Source organism: Trachurus trachurus (genome assembly GCF_905171665.1).
Source record: "Trachurus trachurus genome assembly, chromosome: 8".
NCBI classification, from domain to species: Eukaryota; Metazoa; Chordata; class Actinopteri; order Carangiformes; family Carangidae; genus Trachurus; species Trachurus trachurus.
Window position 1 is genome coordinate 8,230,664 of NC_139905.1, and position 17,033 is coordinate 8,247,696.

The window sequence follows — 17,033 nt, forward strand, 5'->3', positions numbered from 1 at the left end:
CCTATCCGCATCGCACTCTCACCAGCAGTCAGCCAATGACAGCGCAGCCCTCGCCGCCCTCACCTATCGGACGGCGCTCGGGTAAGAAGAGTGTTGGCCCGTCCACCTTTTACAAGGCGTGAACTGAGGAAGAGGAGGAAGAGGAGGAAGATGCGGGGGTGTCTCGGTCCGGGTCACAGAGACCAGACTGACGCGCCCATGTGTGACTAGGCGACACCCACCCCTCGCGCTTTTCCCCTGAAAGAGATAAAGGGAGAGGAATTGGCAGCGTGAGTCAGCGAGGACATAAAAGTGTACAAATCAAGTTTTTGGCAGATTGGTCACCTTACCCATTAAGTGCAAACACTGATGCCAAAACCATCAGTGTGTACCTGATGGATCATTGGCTCCTGCGCTACATAACATCGCTTTAGCATCGTGATACAAGGCGACTGGCATCGAGCGAGACGAGAGAACATTTGAACTAGTCGCAGGCACATCCGAAAGTATCCTGATGTGCAAGAAAGTGAAGGTTCAGTTCATCCAAACTATGACAGAAAACCATTTTCCTACTGAATCTCCTGATGAAACCTGTTGACAGCGAAGTCTGTGGATTATCTGCAGCAAGGAATCATTTTTTCAGGAAAAGGAAAATCACACCTAGAGGAAAATTTGTATGGACCTCCTCTTTCTCTGATATTACAGTAATTGGAAAACAACATGGCTCCTTCCACATAAATTTGCTATCTCCAATAAAATCAAAGAAGTTCAATATAAAATCATACAAAACATTTACCCCACTCACAAATATCTGTCAAGATTTGTCAATATTGATGTCAAATGTGTATTTTGTAACGCTGTCAATTTTCCCAAATTTTTTGGAAAGAAAATTGAAAATTACATCACCTAACAATCCAACCTTCCAATTAATTTGAAAGCCACGGATGTAGCCTACTATTATATTATAACAATAAGGAGCGAAAAATTCAACACTTAATTAATCTGGTTATTCTAATTGCGAAATTTCACATCCATAAAGCCAAATTCTCTAAAGGTCGACCTTTCTTTCCTGTGTTTGAAACACCTTGAATGTATAAAAATGACTGACAATAAGAAATGTATGCATACTGTGAACATAATTCAAGAACTATTTAGAGGAATGTAATATGCCTTGCCTGTTTTCCTATTTCATTTTTCATTTTATTTAAATTTGCTTTTATTATTATGTTTAACTTTATACAGTACGTGTACTGACATACGTACTTCGTTCACTTTATGTCTCATATGTATGTATTTATTTTCTTAATGTGAGATGCCAGACTCTGTTTTGTATTATCAAAAGATCAATTTTCTGACTGTAATTGGAATTTTTTCAATAAAGTGTTGAAAAAAAAAAGATTATCTGCAGCAACACAATGTTGTTTTTACTTCTTTTTTTTTCAAACCACAAATTAATTTCCACTGTGTTTTTTGCACAGGAGGTGACGGGGAAAGAAAGCTCTTGGGTAAGTGGAGGCGCCATTCAGTCTTTATGTGGGCAGAGGAGCCAAACCAATGAGTTAATGAGCCTTAAAGGACCAAAGGACCCCTGGAGGTACAAAGAAAGTCCTCTGAACTGAACTGAGCTTAAAGGAAGCTGTGCAGCGCTCCACAGCTCCGCAGGGTTGGATGTCGGTTCTTCGTGGGGTTCGGTCCTATGAGCATGTTTTAGGGGCGGGGGGGAAAAGATCAATACAGAATAATATCATGATATTTTGTGTTTTGTGTGACCTTTTAATAAAAACTGTAAACTGCAAACAGAAATGTAAGTTTTTGGTTCATGAATGTTGAAATACTTCTTTTATGGGATCAAACTAAGAACTTAATTGTATTAAATAAAATGTGTGGAACAACTTTTTCCTTTCCAGCATAATTTAAGTAATAAATCGCAGTGCATTACGATGTTACTGCAACATTAAGGAAATTGCAAAATCGTAGCAACAGCTCTGATGCTGATAGTGTTGAAATAAAAGGAAGAAAACTACATGTATTGTAAATATGTGGAGGAGGTGCTATAAATGATGGTGCAATTTAAAATGTACCATCATATAATGCCGAGTTAATGATTCATTTTAAATATTCATACACGCGCAAACTCTTTAATTACTTAAGTGTTAACTTTCTGACTCTGAGTAAGAGCAGATGAGTCAGGACTCACTCAACACGATCTCTCCAGGATGATTTCGGTGGTTTAAAAAATGAGCAATGGGTCTAATATCCTGAAACTTTGTGTATTGTATAACACATATTACAACTTCCTGTAACACAAACACTTTGATTGACTGATCCTCCTCGTGGTACAACAGGAACGAGTCTCAGCAGCTGCTTTAGATTCACATTCAGCTTCACGAGAACTACTGTGCAGCAGGAGAAAACCCAAAATTAAAGCATTTCATTACCTTAGATAATGTCATAAAGCGGTTTGTGTTGTGTTGTGTTGTGTTTTCTTTACCTTTATTGGACTTGACTCGGGAGATTCTGGGCCATGTTGAATTTGCGAGCCGGAGCGGAAGCAATCCACATGTAGAAAGTTTTCTTTGTAAATGGGTTTGGCTAAAGAATGCAGAGTTATGCCTGCAGTGCATGCACAACCTTTAGCTTGTTATTTTCCTAATGTTTCCAAGACCAGAAACGGGCAGCCTGCAGACAAGTGGCTCTTTTTTTTTTTTTTTTCCTTTTTCTCCGTCTTCCTCTACAAGTAGTGAAGCAGTCGAGCTCTTAGTCATCTAGCTCCAACAGGAGATGGTGGGAAAGCAGAGCATCGGTATCTGCGATCTCTCCAGCACATCGGCGTGGATTGGAAGTCGCTGTCAGATTTGTGGAGACTCTTTTTCTGAAGCTCTCCAACAACATCACCTGGAGAAAAAAAAACAGAAAAAAAATCAATCGATAAATCAATACGACACATAAACACGAGTGCAGCAGAGACAAACACCGGCAAAAAAAAAACAGATGTTTGGATGGACACAAAATCTAATAAAACATCAGACTGAGGTTATAATTAGCTGAATTAAGTCTGACTGCCTTATGTCTGCGCTCCTTGTCCTTTCATCCAAGAGAAACTAGACTTCTTTAGCATACTGCCTTTATTTTTGAACTCATTCTGTCTAAATAAAAGCAGGTCAATGCCCAAAAACTCCAGTTTCTCACAGTCTATGAGGCTCCGGGGACTCTGACTGACGAGAATGTATGCAAAGTTGTGTCTAATAATACCGATCCATTGCAAAGAAGAAATAATAAAAAAAGAACCCCTGTATTGAAAATGTCTGGCAAACATTTCTTCTTTTTTTTTTTTCCTGCACAAGCCCTGGAAAAACAATATTCATGGAGCGTGGGGTCAGCTCACTTATCCACTAAGATGTTTTGTCCTTGTGAGGCGGCGGACCTATTTCTCAAGCAAGGTGCCTTGTCGGACAGGGGGAAGGACTATTGATCATTTGATGTATGTTGTTCTGTGAAATGTCAAGCGTCAGTCTTTGTGCATTGAGTGGCACCTCCCTAGCAAAGTGCTCCTTATGTGTCCATCTGTCTTCCAGCCATCAGTCAATCACCACATTAGGCAAAGACATATTTCACTCAGGGAACAAGACGGAGAAACAAGAAATGCTTCTCGACTTTCCCCCCCCACACACACACGTCTCGCCGCCTCTCGCAGACAGAAACAGACTTTTTCTCTCTCGTCTTTGTCTCCTTTTCACATCAGCTGATTGTCACATTAGGATAGGGTGTCAGTCTAAAGGGAGCTCAGATAAGGTGGAGTCTATTTATCTGTCCATCACGGTGTAGCCTTTTTTGCAGAAATGAATCTGAAATTAGCAAATCAAAACGCCATCCAAACCTTACATCCTTGCACAAGAACCTCCTCTCAATCCCCCCACCACCCACCCCCTATACCACCCACTCCCTCTTCGTCCAACTCCACTCTCTCCCATTAAGATAGTAAATCTGTCTGAGTGACTTTAAAACCCAGGATATCTCAATCTGAGGAATGGCTGTCTGGCACAAAAACTGGCTGCCTCAAATGCCAGGGAGAGCATCAGAATGGAGGGAGAAGAAGAAGAACAAGAAGAAATGGAGGGGAGAGACAGAGAGAAAGAACGACTGTGTGGCGAGAGACAGAAGAGGAGGAGGAGGAGGAGGGAGGCAGAGAGAGAGTGTGAGGGGAAAAGAGAGATGCTGACATTAAATTGGAGACGAGACAGATAAAGAGGGAGGGAAAAAAATTGGAGCAGAGAAGGGCAAAAAAAAAAAAACATAGGAAGCTGGCGGCGAGGGTGACACAGCAACAATGGTAATCAAGGGTTTGAGGACGCAATTTACTACAAGGAAAATATTTACAGAGGCTGGTTATTCACAGATAAATATGCCTTCAGAGACGTGTTGACGAATCCGAGAGCGTCATGCCCAGAAACACACGTTCCTACTATACTGTAGCGAGAGAGAGAGAGAGAGAGAGAGAGAGAGAGAGAGAGAGAGAAACACTAAACCTCCCACAGATGCTCCATTGACTGCTGCTCTGCTCTGCTCTGCTCTGGGATCAATACTCCCAGGGAACGAACACGCCACAACACAGACCAGCCGACCGGTAAGGTCACTGTCCGATTGGGCCGAGAGGAGACAGGGAAACGGCGTGCAAGGTCACAGTCTAATCACAATCACACCACGGTGGCGGTGGCGGCGGCAGCGGCAGTGGAGGAGGAGGAGAAAGGAGAATGAGAGTAAACAGGTTCCTGTGCAATCACACGACAGACAGAAAAAGAAGGAGGAGGAGGAAGAGGAAGAGGAGAAAAAAAATAAAAGAGGAAGTCTGTGCTCAATTATGAAAGAAGCCGGCCACTGAGCTAAATCTGGGAGGGAGGGGGGACAAGGAGGAGCAGACACCCAGTGGGTATAAACTCTAAAATCAAGCCAGAAAGAAGCTGCAAGTTCAAGCTCTCCCTCCCCCTCCTCCTCTGCACTTCTGCCCTTAAGCAAGATATTGCCCCCCCCCCCCCCCCCCCCCCCCCAACCTCCCACCTCGCACCCCTCTGGGTGACCACCTCCTGTTAATCACTTTGGATAAGAGCATCAGCTAAACGTCTCATTTTTAATGGCTCTGTCCAGCCGTTACATCCTCAATCTAGCTTATAGGCGATAAAGCAGATGAGGCGTTTATGTTTGTATCCCCTTATAATGAAGGGATCATTCTTGTATTTGCACAGGGGGGATTTCCAAGCCGCCCTCCAGGTGCACGGAAAGCGGGCGGGAGGAAAATAGAAAAAAAAGGAGTCCAGCAAATCCAGTACAAATTTAGAGTGAGGAAGCAAAAGCTCAGTATGCCACAGTACGACTAGGCTAGTTCTTATTGCTGAGACATACACCAATAAATATTTATCTAATATCGAATGCACCCTCACTCTTTTTATTTTTTGAGTAGTATTGGATTTTGTTTTTTATTTTTTAAGCTCAGCAGCAGTCCTCCCACTATAGAGATGCACTGGTTTTCTCTCCCCCACGCTGGGAAGCTCCACCGAAAAAACAGCGGAAGTGAATGTGAATTTGATAAAAGATGGAGAGAGAGAGAGAGAGGGAAAAAAAGCAAAGAAAAAAGGAAAAAAGGAAACCCAGGAGGCGTGTTTTTCAGTAACAAGGATCATCTTAGAGAGCGTGACTGAAATCTGAAATCTGTGTGTGGAATCTGTCTCTGAGGGATGAATCACACACCTCAGCTGGGTTTGGGAATTTACAGTGATAAGGCCTTTGAAAAGCTGCTGTCTGCTGCCGAGGAAGAGGAAGACGTTCAGATGCTTATACCACCAACCCTGTGATCTATACAGCAGGGAGCCCCCCTACCCACCGCCCCCTCTCTCTCTTTACATCATCATCATCATCTGGCGTTTCATTTTCTAGTCAAATAATACATATATTTGCCTTTATGTTGAATAAAATCCTCTTAGAAAAGGGCGACAGAATTTAATTTCAGGTAAACCCAACAACAACAACAACCAGGATTCTGGCTCAGAACTTGGACTAATAGGAATTAATGTTTGTTGCGAAAATGACTAAGGATTTTTTTTAAAGAAGAAACTGAACACCTTCATAATTGCAAATTTTAACAGAACAGTCAGAGCCTTTTTTCTTTTCCTTCCTTGTGTGAGAACATAATGTTTTCTTCTGTATAGACAAAGGAGACTAATCCATTGGATAAACCTAATAGGATGTTTCGGGCAAATCTCGTTGAACCTTCTTTCAAGTCGTCCTATCTGCTGCCACGCTCCCTCCTTTTGTTTTCATCCGTACCTGGAAGTCATCTTTAATTGAACCTCTCATTCTTGCCCTGAATGCTTCTGTTGTTGTCTTTTGTTTCAAAAAAGAAAAAAGTCTGCAAATGGTGCTTAAGTGTTTAAGCAGATTTCACACCCACTGCGTTCCCCCCCTTTAAAAAAAACCCAAAACATGTAGCTTCCTGCTGGCTGCACTTCCACAGTCTGGTGACTTGGTTTCGCCCCTGTGACCTGCTTGCTTGCTCCTCTCTGCTCCAGACTCTGAAGCCGTCTGCTGCTCTGCCGTTCCCTGCTGGGCCGTATCATGTTGTGTATCACCTCAAATCGATGTACTCGTGTACTCTTAGATCACCCGCCATTCGCCAGCACTGTCCCTGATTCATAGAGGTCGTGACCTCGCTCCACCAGGCGCTGGCTGGCTGGCTGGCATATCCTTTCCTTGCATCACTTCCTCTTCTTTTTTTTCTCTCTTTTTTTTTTAGAAAGCCACGGCGATTATGGTCTGCCGGAGACAATGCTATCATCGCTCCTCTCTGCTCACTCGACCGTGACGGATTGATGCACGAGGGGTAAACAGATAGGGGCTACTACAACTCATCTTTTTGGTTACTCCAGTGGAGCAGAGCTCTGGGACCGAGGCGGCGCCGTATGAGGCCAAGATTGAACGTGGGGATATTAATGTCTATTGACTGGAGGTAATAGCTTTGCGGAGCCTCAGCCTCGAGGTTGTCCCAATTTAGCCTGTCCTATAATAGCTCCTGCACACCCTTTCAGGCAAATAAATAACACAAGGTGGGAGTTAGTGGGCTTTAATATCTGCTTAAGCCCATATATCTCTATAAACATGCAACCAAACACACACATACATACACACTAGCAGGAAGTGTCTGCTTGTATTTCCGCCTATTTCTGTCCCACATTCACACGTATCAAAGGTTGCTGTCCAGGCTTTCACAGCTCTCTGCCACTCCGGGCCTGTTGGAGCTGCAAGTGTCTAAATTATCTATAGCATGACACAGGAACTAGAGAGCGAGTGGCTCAAGTCGGGAACCCTGGGATATTGGTGCTGCTCTTCCTGTCTCCTGCACAGCCAGAGGAGAGCTGCAGAGTGGGACCTATTTACAGACAGGGAGTGTAATCACACACACACACACACACACACACACACACACACACACACACACACACACACACACACACACACACACACATATATATACAGACAACGGCCGCCCTCACTTCATTTTTCACCTACTGCTATGTCAGAGTCGGTGAGTCAGTGTGTCTCAGTGGGTTTTCTTTCTCTTTCTGACCATTTGCATAAATATGGCTCTCTGTGGTGGGAAGCTGAGCAACTGTGTCTTTTTTTTTTTTTTTGATGGTACAGCTAAACCGGGGTGGGGGGGTGTGTGGAAAAGGCCTGGGTGTGGGTGTGGGTGGAGGTGGAAGAGGAGAGGGGGGGAGGAAGGGGAAGGGAAGGGGGTGAATTACGCACGTCTTACGCACGTCAACCTGTCTTCTGTGTGTTTTCTGCGTGCCCGTGCGCGCACCACCACCACCCCCCCTTCCCTCCTCCCTCCCTCCTCCTCCTACTGTCTGTTCGTCTCATATCTAATAGCGTTTGCGCGACAGGAAGAGAAAGCCGAAAAAAAAGTTCAATCATCATCATCAGTGAGGATAGGTGCCATTGATACACTTGTAATACAGCCACGATACGCCTGTTATGTGTTACAGCTATAGACCTGGCACAGCCTATACATAGCCTCACAGATCTAGACTGCCTCTTCACTTACATGCATCCCGCCACTATATAGGCTCGAAACATATAGCCTATACCTATACCGATGGAGGAATGCAACATGGAAGCGCCAGGGTGATGCACAAATAATATACATTAAATATTAATGGGAAAAACAGACACATGCTGCTGGATTTAGGGCAAATTCAGCGGAGCCCGGTGCAGAGCTGCAGGATCAAAGCAGATATGATACAGAGAAGAGAAAAGAGAAGAGAAGAGAATAACGCGCACATCGCAGATTATCACACAGAGCCGAATGCATGCTGTGCTGCACGGGCAACAAAAGCGGGAATGTCCTCCTACCTTGGCGCTGCAGAAACCAACCACTGTCTCCCCCACCGCGCACTCCCTCTCTCTCTCTTTCTGTGTCCGATTCCCCCGATTTACGAGCCTGTCCGCTGTTTTAGTCAGATGCGACGCTTGTAAAGGGGCATTCCGCCCTCTTTCGCTCTTGTCCACCCCCCCACACACCTCTCTCTCTCTCTCTCTCTCTCTCTCCAAGACGCACCGAGCAATAAGCCCCGCAACCGGGATGGCAGACTGAGAGGGAGAAATGAACAATATGATATCTCTCCCCTCCCCTCTTTTCCCTCCCGTTTCCTGTGTTCTTCTCTTATATTTTCCCCCCTCCTTGTGTTTTTCCTCCTCTCTGTTTCACTATCCCCTCCCTCTCACTCTCTCTGTCTCTCGGCTGCTCGCTCGCTCGCTCGCCCGCTCCCTCCTCTATTTTTCCTCCCTGTGCTCTGAATACTAATACTCTGTCTTTCCTCTCGCTGCCTCTACAGCCCGGCCAGTGCTAAAGACATACTGATGTATGTGGGGCGTGTAGAGAGGATGGAGAGAGTGGTGGCCTCTGTATGTGTGTGTGTGCATGTGTAGTCTTGTGTGTATTACTGGGAACCAAATAGGGGGGGTGGGGGGGTGGGGGGGAGTCCGGGATGGTGTGAAGGGTAATGGCCACTCTCAGCCTGGAGGGTAGGTGGGTGGGTTAGAAGGGCCCAGGATCTTGTTTGGTCTTATTAGAGCTGTGATTAGATAATAATACTCCTGCAGATGCCCCCTGGAGAGGTAGTGTTCTTGTTGTTTTTGTTGTTGGGAGTGGAGGGATGGATGGGAGGGGGTGGGATGGGATGGGGGGGGGCATACAATGTTACTCCTTTTTATTATGGTAGCATCCCTGGGATGAGAGGAAGAAGAGGAGGCGGAGGTGTTGCTTGGATGTCAAGTCGGGTGGAGAGCGGAGATGGAAAGGAGGGCCAGTGCTGTTCGGCTCGGGGCCAAGAAAGGGACATGGCTCTTAGCCTGTGTGTGTGTGTGTGTGTGTCGGTGTGTGTGTGTGCACCATGGAAACCTGAATGAGAGTGGCTGAGGTACACAGAGGCCATGATCTAGTTAGAATGAAACACAGACTTATTGGAGTCCAGATTAGATTACGATATTCCTGCAGGCCTCATATAAGGGCGGAGGGGGGCACATAAAAACGTTTCTCTCTTTTATGGTAACATCGCCAAGGATAAGGAGGAGGACCCTCCACGGTCGCAAATGGGTTTACGCTGTGTGTAAAAGTGGTTGTTTTTTAAAGAGGCGTCCCTCAGGGCAGCCTCTCGGGGGCCTTGTCTTGTCTTATTCCCAGAGGAGTCGTAGTCCTTGTCGTCTGCTGAAATGAGGAAAAACTGTGATTGATTTACAATTGAATTAGTGGATTGAGCAGTGGGAGAATGTAACGCGGACGCATTTCTGATATCCGGATGTCAAATTATGAATCACATCACATCCATCAACAAGAAATCTCATCATATCTATCGGAGAGAAATAATCAGATGGCGTGTGGCCCGACGGAGGGAAACAATCCTCCGGGTTAATGATCGGAGAACGTGTGAACCCCTGCATTAGGGTTCCTCCTCTGCCTGCTGCTGAAACTGTGCCAGCTTTAGCAGTTATGTAAGACAAGTCATCCTTCTGCCCCTCAAGATTTCATTGCATATGGGCCTCGCTGCTGCCATAATAAATTTACATGGGGAACAGTGTGTGCTTTTTGATTCTTGTTCAGCCGCGTGATGTATGGCCGAGCTTCTCCATATCACCAATCACCGGTGGTGGCGTTTCCCTCATTTCTTACTGTCGCTGCAGATGTTTCTCCTAAAAACTCCCATTGTTTCGCTGCTCAGAGAAAATAAGTCATTGGTCATGTTTGTGGTAAGGACAGGAAGCGTGGACATTTTTCTTTTTTTTCTTTTTAGTCAAATTGAAAGTGCTCCTTCCCCGAGTTTTGTAGTGAAGATAGAGGCATGCAGGCACCTTCATATTTAAAGACAGCACACTGATGAATTAATCATTCGCCCAGACTGTGCCCAAAAACCTAATGGGCCACGCAACACAGAGAACATCCAGGCCTTATTAACAACTTTGGTATGGAAATTCAACATGGGTTTGGCTCAGAAACTATTATAAATGCGCACTTTAGAAAAAAAAAAACCTCTGATCAAACAGTTTTTTATTCATAAAAATGCTAATTACAGGTATCTGATGAGTTTGGCAAGGGGAAGTGGGTTGGTGGAAACTCTTGAATTATCTTAGCTTAAGTGAATCCAAATTTGATCTTGTGCTTTATAATGAAGAGCAGAGATCAAGACAAAGATTTAGAAAAATGTTTTGTATCCACAATGAAAGACGGTCACATTAGAGGACGACTGAGGACTAATGTTCCTGCTGAGCATTTAGATTTTTATCACGCTGACAAAATAATGAATTCTTGTTTTCCCTGATATTTAACGAATGGACAGAATAATATCACTTTTGTCTATTGATTTTATTCCATTGACCACATAATAATACAGCACATTCCCTCCCCCATTACCAATAAGTTGTCAGTCACACTCACAAAAACGGAAATATCTTGTCAGTTTTTTGCATATTTCCCAGAGAAGTTCAGCATGAATGGGCAGGAAATAATATTGAAAAGAAAACACGTCCTACGTAGTTTAATGAAGTAATTATATGTCACTGTCTTTGCCATTGTTCTGGGAACAGTGATGGCAAAGGAAGGATGGAAAAATAGCCGTGTTTGGAGCCCCTGCAGCGAGCGATGATTGACTGATAAATGAGAGTAAACAGTGACCTCTGTTAGCTGTCACAGCGGAGCACAGAGCGCGGCTGAGACACACAACAGAAGAGGGCAGGGATGCATAGTGAGGAAGCCAGGGTACAGACAGAAGAAAGGAGAGGAGGGGAGAGCAGAGGAGAGTGGAGTGGAGGAGAGAGGGAAAGTTAAACAAATGGCATCGAGCAAAGAGAAACTAAAAGCTCGGGCCGTGGGCAGCAGCTACTGTCAGCCCAGAGACCTTGTTTCCTCTAAAAACAAGCTCTGGCGTGACAGTATCTCTTTTATATAGGGCAAATTAATCAACCCTGACAAGTGCACACAAAACACACTTAGGCACTTGTTTTCACACGTTTGCATACGACAAAGCGCTGAGAGTACGTGCATTTAACTGTAAAAATCTACTATACACACATGTGCTGACATATATAGGAAGTAGACCACGAGACGCTGGAGGGGAGCAGCAGCCACAGAGAGAAACTAAGACCATGGGTGTCAACTCAATGATGCAAAGTATGTTTTTAGACAGAGCGTGAACAGGAAAAGTCACAGAATGTATTAGAAGTGTATTAGTAAAATCTAAAAAAAGAATAGACTGCGCCTGAGGGAGAATTCAGAGCCAGTGTTTCCTAATCATTTATCACAGTGACCACATAAAAACCTATTTCCATCAGTCTTGAATCATTTTCCAATTTTGTCCCCAGAAATGTTCTTGATAGAAACAGACTGAATGATTTCTGGTTGCGAATGATATTAGACAGTTTGTTGTATTTTAGTCGCCACAATGTCGACTTCATGCTGATGTCCTTGTGCAAGTCCTAGAACAGGACCATAGGACTATGGACAAAGGAACTATACGTCCCAAATTAGGGGCTGCGTCCTTCACAGAGAACATTGTCTCTGAAGATGTGTCCCAGAAATCCTCCGCCTGAATGTCGCCGTTGTTTGCTTCCATATTATTGTCATTGTCAGTGGGCAATGAATTTTAGGATAGGTTGGGCGATGTTGAAGCCTTTGGTCTCAGGTGCATTCGAGGGAACATTAGAAATTGGATAGTCTGGTCTGTCCTCCTCTGAAGGACGTGCCTCTACCTCGGGACAGTTAGTGAGTCTCATTGTCGAAGCCTCTCGTGTCCTGAACTTTTCACCTCCTTAGCCCTTCACCGTGATGAAACATGGGGTCAAGAGTGGTACAAAACATTTCGTCACTGCAGACAACACTGTCAACTAATATTACACCCACATCCTTGACGAGATGCTTCCTCTTCTAGTACGAGGCTGTCCATTTTCACAAATATGTCCAGAGAGGCCTCAGTTTCTCCAGTTTATCCTCAAGGTCGACAGACAGATTCTTGACTGATCAATATGACGCCTGTTGTTATCTCAAAGCGATACAGTTATGATGAATTATGCATCCTTGCTGACAAAGGGAGAGGTGAATGAACTCCCTAAATCCAGGGTGACTCAAATGAACAACCACATACATCATACGTATAGGGTGACATCAGGCCAGGGACTCGCTGTTCTTTATTGCCCCATTACCTCACCTCAGCAGCTCGGTGGAGACAAGGCTCTGTTAGGTGACACTGCCTAGGAAAAGTTGCAGAATATTAAGCTTCTTTCAAAAGACTGTGTGCACTGAATCCTTTGTAGGGGTGTGGACTTGTCTCATCTTGTGTCATCTTGTCTCCTTCAGTAAGTTAGTCCCAACAGCTGTGGAGTCTTGCAGTTAAAGGGTTTTAAAACACACTGAACTACATCAGAGACAGTAAATTCTGTGCAGGGATCAACAACTGTCGGAGTGTATAACACGGGATAACTGTTGACCGAACTCCAGTCAAGGTGTTCATTTTAACAACTTGGTAGGTACTTGACAGCTCGAGACAGGTAGTGGGTAGATTCCCATACTTTTCTGCAGCATCAGTTCTTAGCCATGTTCCCAAATCTAAGACGATGACTCTAACCAGGAGAACAGGGGGGTGTCCCTCTTGGCAAGGCAAGACGGAGGAGAGAGACACAGACATCATTTTCAAAGCTGTGCTTTTGCCTGTATGCTTCGTCTTGTCTTGCCAAAAGGGACAGACAGTCAAAGTTGCCCATATAGCTCATGAAGTTTTACTCTCTCAGCAGCACCAACAAAACAGGACATCAGTTGGATATAACTTCTGCCAAACAAACTCCTGTGGCAAAACAACAGAGGCTGCTGTCCAACAAGGAGTTAAAGTAAAACTAGTGTTTACTGCAGCTTTATTTTATTTTCAGAACTCTGACCACTGATATTATCAGTCAATGAAACACTGTTTTGACCAATGCAATTTCTTAGATAGCCAAGCCAACAAACACCTAGACAAAATAGGTACAAGAAGACTGAGAAGAAAAAAACATAACACAGGCTACCAACTGAATTGACACTTCGGCCAGATTGGCAGTGGTTAGAGGCCTCTACACTCCTGTCCCAGCTACCACTCTCCTTCAGGTTCATGTGACGTGTTTGTTTCATTCAGGTTCACCACTAGTTAAGTGGGCGTGGAACACCTGTTGTCGGTGCTAAAATTACAATTGTGTGGGGCACAATGTGCTAATTTGTCAAGGGGAACATATGGACTCTGTAACAAGTTCAGCAACAACCAGGATGGAAGTAGGAAAAGTTCTTTGGAATTACATAACCTCACTAATTTAGCAGCAAAACAAGTTGTGTTTTCAAGGCTTATTATTCTCAGCACAGAATTCAGCTCAGTCACAGGTGCTTTTAAACAACCCCAAAAGGCTGTTGCATCCTCCTTCCTTTAACAAATGTCGGACCAGAAAAGGAGACATTAATAAAGAGGCGACTGCACAATCTCAGGGGATTTGCTGACCATCCAGCTGCTAACTCAGCCTCAGTGACTGCACACAGCCCTGTAGGAGTCCCAACCTCAGAGGCTCAGTTACACTCCGTCTGGCTGTGAAATAGAGATGACTACTGATGTACATGTACCTGTGGCGAAACATCTACCACATGATGAAGCAGCCAACACTCACAACAAATATAAATAAAACAATGTTTTAAAGGCCCAGTGTGTAAAATGGAGGGGAAATCATGATATCTACAGCATTCAAGCTTCTCCAAGGACAAAACACTTGTTTACCATGACTGGGAGTATTTCAGGAGCATGGAGCGATGAGGTGAAGATCTAAACCATTTTTCGATATGTCTGCTGTTTCCTACTCCTTTTTCTTTCCTTCTGCCTTCTTCTTTGTTGGTTTATTTATGAACGCGAAACTTGCTAAACATGCTCTCCTGCTGGCTGATTCTGAAAAAAACAAAAAAAACAACAACATGGTGGCGCAAGATGGTGACACTCTCTAAAGCAAGACCCTTGCTATACAGTATGTAAAAGAATAATTATAAGGCTACGAAAACCAAACAAATTGTATTTTATAGCGATTATACACTTAAAATGTAATATATTCATGGGTAGTATAAAGATTTTGCCAATAAACTTGCCAATTATTACACACTTTAATTACCTGGAGTCACAGTTTGGGTAAAGGCGACTGCCAACTCTATACTTCAACCATATCCCAGACCAATCTGTCCACTGAACACAAAGACCAAACTGACCTCAACTATCCATCAAACACTCAGTAAGTCGCTGAACAAAGTGAGCCTCAAATAGTCTGTAAGTGGGATTAGTAACTGTCATGCTTTGTCCTTCATCAAGGTTAAAAACAATAATGCTGACTGACAGTAGGTAACAGATCGGCCATCTTCCCATGTTGACATCACATGACTACCTTTGTTTGAACTCAGTGGTCATTATGACCTCAGTGGAATGCAAATAAATATTTTGGATGTTGTTTTTCTTGAAACACTGTCTCTGCATTGGCAAACAGGTGTTGTTCCCATGTCTTAAATCCTTTAATACATATTGGATCAAATGGTTTATAGAGTGACAAAGCATTTTTAATGCGTGGGATGGTCAGATTTTCTGTATACCAAACATACTGCACATATGGCAACACGTCTGTCATGAGCTGTACAGCACATCTCATGCAATCTCTTCTCTGGACACTAACAAGTATCTTTTCACAACAGGAAAGAAATGCATCTCCCTCCTTGTTGTTGCATTTGGATTACACATGAAAGGTTAAGTGAATGTGTTTTAACCTGTTAAAATCATGGCAAAAAAGAAAGGAAACTCCGCAGGGGATATGATGTGCCTGCTAATATAATTATATCTGATTGCAAATGCAACTATATAGTTTGATGATAGAGATTAGCACAAACAAGCCACTTAATTTGCTTTTGATTATTTAATGAAACCGTATTTCTCCTGAGAGTTGATATTAAGTACCTCAGATTAGTCGAATGTAAATTGAGTGTTTTATTTATTCTTTTTATTAAATCTGAACTTTGCAACTCAACTTCAGAAGTTAACTTTTCAATTAGCTTCCATCACACGTAGCCGGCTCTGACCTAACTCAGTCCTGTATTGGCATTTCATGTCTAATGTGATTACGTATCATCTGTATGTATTTGCACTTTCTTTCCAAAAGTCTTCTCTGATCATTCTCAACCTCATCATGATCACTTGTTACCATGACAACTCTCTCATAGGACCAATCGCCCACCTCTCCTCCTCTCTCCCTCTTTCCCTTTTTTTCACTAGCTGTCTCTCGCTTCTTCTTCTCTTGCTCTTTATTTTCTTTGTCGTGACTCCCCCTCACCCATCAGCCACTGCCATCACCCACTTAAATTTCTCATCAGTGGATTCCATTTGCTCCTTTTACCTTATTTATTAGTTTTCATTTCTTTCTTTCTTTCTTTCTTTGATCAGACTCAGGTTCACTGGAGGAAAACTCGGTAATCTTTTCTTTCTGCGGCTTCACCAGCCAGCACAGTCACATCTGGCGGAGGACGCCTCCAGCTAACTTAGCGAGGTCAGTCCAGTCTCTCAGTTGGGCTCTTCAGGGGGTTTTTCCAACCTCGCTGCCCTTAGCCTGCAGCAGTTTGGACAGGCCCCGTATGCGGTATGTGTTAGGGTCAACCTTAAAATCCTCTGGTGAACCCCAGTGGCAGGAGCTAGTGGCGGATGTCTTAAAAAGTCTTATACAAGCTGCTACTTCTGAGGTCGGAGGGGGGGCTGCAGAGTGGATGAAAGTGCACTGAGCTTCGGAAACCATCTATTTCCTGGCATTTCTGGATCTGGGGCAGCGTGCTGTCTTTCAGAAAACTGTCAAAAAAAATCCTTTGTGTTATTTTTTGAGCACTGGGTGTCCTGAGTGCTGCTCATAGAGACAGCCTTTCATTGTTTAATTTACTGTCCAAGTTGGCCATTTACAAGAGGAACATTTGGTGAGGCAGCACATAGATTGTGCACTCGTAAAGCTGCTGGAACAGCTCGAAAAGGATCTCAGAGGGGCTGAAAATCTCGAGACATTAACTCATAATTTACCCATTCATCTAGCATTTTGGACGCTGTTATTATTTTTGACTCTTTTATGATTAAACTATTCCAAATTTAAATTTCTTTCAGGCTTTCATGGCTAAGTGAATTTAAAAAAGGGGTCATCTGTGGTAACCAAGACCTTACTTAGCTTTTCACTCTTTGTTCCATTATTTTTCTTTTTGGTTCACTTCTGTGACATCTCCAGACACTATAGACAGAAAAAAAGCAACCAGCTGGTGAGCATAGTCAACACTTAAAGCCAGATGAGAGGCAGATATTTCCCTTAGGAGTTGCTGGAGAGAAAATCAGAGGAACAGGGAGAGTAGATATTGCATTTTCATTTATCAGGTGGCTAAATGAACATCTCCAATTGAAGACCACATTTTAAAGCCAGTCAGTACTACTTTCGCCTATGTTTTCAAC